Source organism: Alligator sinensis, unplaced genomic scaffold (assembly GCF_000455745.1).
Source record: "Alligator sinensis unplaced genomic scaffold, ASM45574v1 scaffold898_1, whole genome shotgun sequence".
NCBI lineage: Eukaryota > Metazoa > Chordata > Crocodylia > Alligatoridae > Alligator > Alligator sinensis.
In genome coordinates, this window is record NW_005843836.1 from 9,896 (window position 1) to 13,504 (window position 3,609).

At 42.5% G+C, this 3,609-nt stretch overlaps 1 pseudogene; it reads right to left on the minus strand.

Moving 5' to 3' along the window:
* Positions 1-3,289, minus strand: part of LOC112548970 — a 12,944-nt pseudogene extending 9,655 nt beyond the window's left edge.
* Positions 3,290-3,609: the final 320 nt, after the last annotated feature.

Here is a 3,609-nt window from a genome sequence, read left to right on the forward strand (position 1 = left end):
CCCTTTGTGTCAGTATTAACTGGGCTGTAGGCAGTCATTCAGCCAATCACAGTAGACAGGATGGGGTCACAGCAGGTATCAGTTGAAGTTTGGGACTAGGATTAAGGCATTGAGACAGGCAGATCAGAGACAGGAGGTCCAAACAGAGTGAAGGCAGGATGTATGATGAGGCTGGGATCAGGCTGGAGCAAAGCAGAAGCAGGGCTGCAAGAAGGCAGGAGCTGGACTGGAGCAGGGCTGCAGCAAGGCAGAAGCAGGGCTGGAGTTTGGCAGGAGTAGGGCTGGAGTAAAGGAGAGGTCCAAGGGCACACACAAATCATGATCTGGGACAAGTCCCAAAAGAAGAAGGCAGGTTTTTGTAACTGTCTTTCCCCCCGGTCACCTGACACTTTATTAATATCCTCATTGGAGGAATAAGGCTGGGATGGGGCTAGAGTCTGCCCAGCTGTGTGGTAGAAGTGAGGCCCCAGCCTCTATCTGCTGCTTTGGATTCCCTGGGGCCAAAATGTACAAAGACAGCAGTGGCACTTTTTATCCAGCATTGAAGATGTGTACCTTTAGGCAAAGTTAGGGGAGGAGAAGTCTTATATGGAGTCATAGCCTAGTCATAAGCAATGACTCCATGTGCAGATAGTGCACGAAGGGACGAAAGCCTAATTTCATCTAGCAGAAGCAAAAACATCCTGATTTTTCCTTGTAACTTTATCCTGTCACAGCTGGACTTATCTAAATAACCACCAGCGTGCAAATCAGCAATTTCTATTATATTGGCAATAGCACTTTAATCACATAGCCCAGAATAGAGTCTGGGACCACTAGAAAACCATGTTTATTAAGAAGTCCTTTTATTTCTACCTAAGGAACTCTTTTTTTCCATCAGGAACTATTTTTAGGCAAGGAAGTAAATATTAAAATGTATGTATTAAAAGGTTGAAATTTCAATTGTGATTTATGAATTTTAAATATAATTGTTCACTGAATACACATGACACGTTGCATCATAAATAAGCAAGCCAAAGGCATGCTCCCACAGTTGTCATATTATGAAATTTAAAAATTTGAAAGCTATGCAAAGAAACTAAATACATGAATCACTGACCTACTACATTCAGGTCCAATATGGTTGCACCAGTAGTATTGCCAATGCAAAGAAAACAGTTGTACTCCCCTTCATCTGAATATTTGATACTAAGAATCTTTAAGGGAACATTTCCATCCTCAGTGCTGTCTTTCCATAGCTCTGTCCTTCCAAAATATTCTGGTATCTGTTTTTCGTACTGATCGCGGTACAGATGCACGTAAGCTTCAAAGTTATTTCGGAACCATCTCACTTCCACGTTCTCTGCGCTCACTCTCGGGGACAGGTGACAGGGTAACACGATGTCCTGTCCCACAATAGCAGTGATTGGTTGAGCAGATCCAATTACTCTGAACTGGGCTGTGACATGTGCCAAAACAGAACTATAAGAAGCTCAGAGAGACAATAGGAATTTCCAAAATAATCACCACGATACAGATACCCACATTAAAAAACTGCAGCTTAAACAGGAAAAAAAAGAAAAAGCAGTCGAAAGCACAATCTTGGAATAGGAAGTGTCAAGCAACCTTAGAAATACATGTACCTGACAACTCTACCCATAAGTTATATAACACGTTGTACCTGTAAGTGGGTGGGATGACCTAAGTATATGTAAAACACCATGTTAACACTTTTCATAGGACATTTTCTGAACCATTCAGCATACAACATGTGTCCTGACATTTCATTCCAGTTTGTGATAACAATGAATGTCAAAATATAGTAATTTCCAAAAAGAGAATTGTTTCCTGATCAGGTCTATTTTATGTCTATCCTTTATTCTATCCTCTAGTTGTCTTTCTGAAAGGTCAACTGCATACATTTTGAATAAGGACTGAAAGTGGGAGTTCACATATTGTTGGCTATTAGGATAATAGAAAAGCCCCCTAGGGATTTCTTGACTATGAGGCCCAATCTCTTCCTGTGGAATATGAGAAGGTGGTGAATACCTTTGGGAGGACTGGGAGGTGTCCGTGTCTTAAGTGTTAAGAATTGGTTGTAAAGACTACCTATTTTGTATCATCCCAGTCAAGGTGTAGTTTCCTGAACGTGACTTGGAAGTTGACAAAAGAGTTGACGAGGTACAAAACAGATGCGAAAAAAGGGAGCAATACCTAGTAGGGTGGTGCGAAGCTTCAGTTCCTGATTCGATTCAGAGGAGATTCAGCTTGATTCAGTGGCTGAATCTCTGAATCCAAATCGAATCAGAGCACCCTTTAATCTCTCCAAATCGAATCGGAGCCCTATGAATTCATTCAGAGAGATTTGGAAAGAGTCAGCGATTTGAATATAGACACAGCTTTAAATGTTTTTTCTACATACCTCTAGGTAGCAGGCGGCTCATGAGTGCTGTGATGCTGGGCGCATGGAGCATCCCATAAAAGCGCGAGGGGCTCCCTAGCACGCTTGGCAGCAGACCCGGAAGTGGACCAGAAGCACTTCCAGTCCACTTCCGGGTCTACTTGGCAGTGTGCTGGGGGGCACCCCTGTGCAGGGGTGCAGGGGGGCCCCCTGTCTGCTCCCCAGTGGACCCAGAAGTGGACTGGAAGTATTTCCAGTCCACTTCCGGTTTGCCGCTGAGCACACTGTCCCTGATTCGGGCTGAATCCTAATCTAATACGGCCTGCTTCACACACCCCTAACACCTAACTGTTTTTATACCTGTATTATCCAGTGATGAGATGGTTCAAAGAAGAATACATGTACAAATAGGCATGTTTTCAGGAGACCTTCAGATTTTTTTGTACTCTAGGATTGACATCCTCTGCTGGTTGGACTGACTGGCCAAGTGCAGGAAATAGAGGGTATTAGGTTTCTCTTATTTACTGGGCGGGAATAAAAGTCCCTGGAAGTTGTGACAACAACAACTGCCTGATTACATGGAAGGGAAGGGAGATCAGACTAGTGCATGAGTGAAGGCTTATTTCTCAAAAATAAAAAAACTAAAAAAGGGGGGAAAAAAGTAACTATTGATAATCATTTACCCTGAAACTTGTGACTTTTTTTGTTGAGTTTTGTATAAAAAACTTGAGTCATTACAATAATTCAACCACTGAATAAAACCATAAAACCTTGCAAGCAGCACAAATAGATATTTCTACCTGATTCCAGCTTCTGGATGCAAAAACAAGTGAAGAAAATGATCAAGCCAGGGACAGAGGTGCTGGCCCTGGAGCTCAGACACAAGGAAGAAGCCACCTTCTTCTTCATTGTATCTTGAATCTGAAATTACAAGTAGCAGAGGGAAAAATACCAGTGTGGTGAGCACAACATACTTATTTTCACAGTGGAGGGAGCCAGCACACTGATTATCACAATTGGAAACTGGAATTAGATGACTAGAAACATCACATTGCACAGACTATTACGGGTGCTGGGCATGGAGAAAAAACAGTGCTGCTTAAACTCATGGGATTATGAAATTAGAGCAAGTACTGAGACTGGGATCCCACTAATCAATGATTACTCCCCTCTCCCTTCCCCTGAATTAGAAATCAGATAAAATAGTACGCTGGGCAGGTAAACTGTGT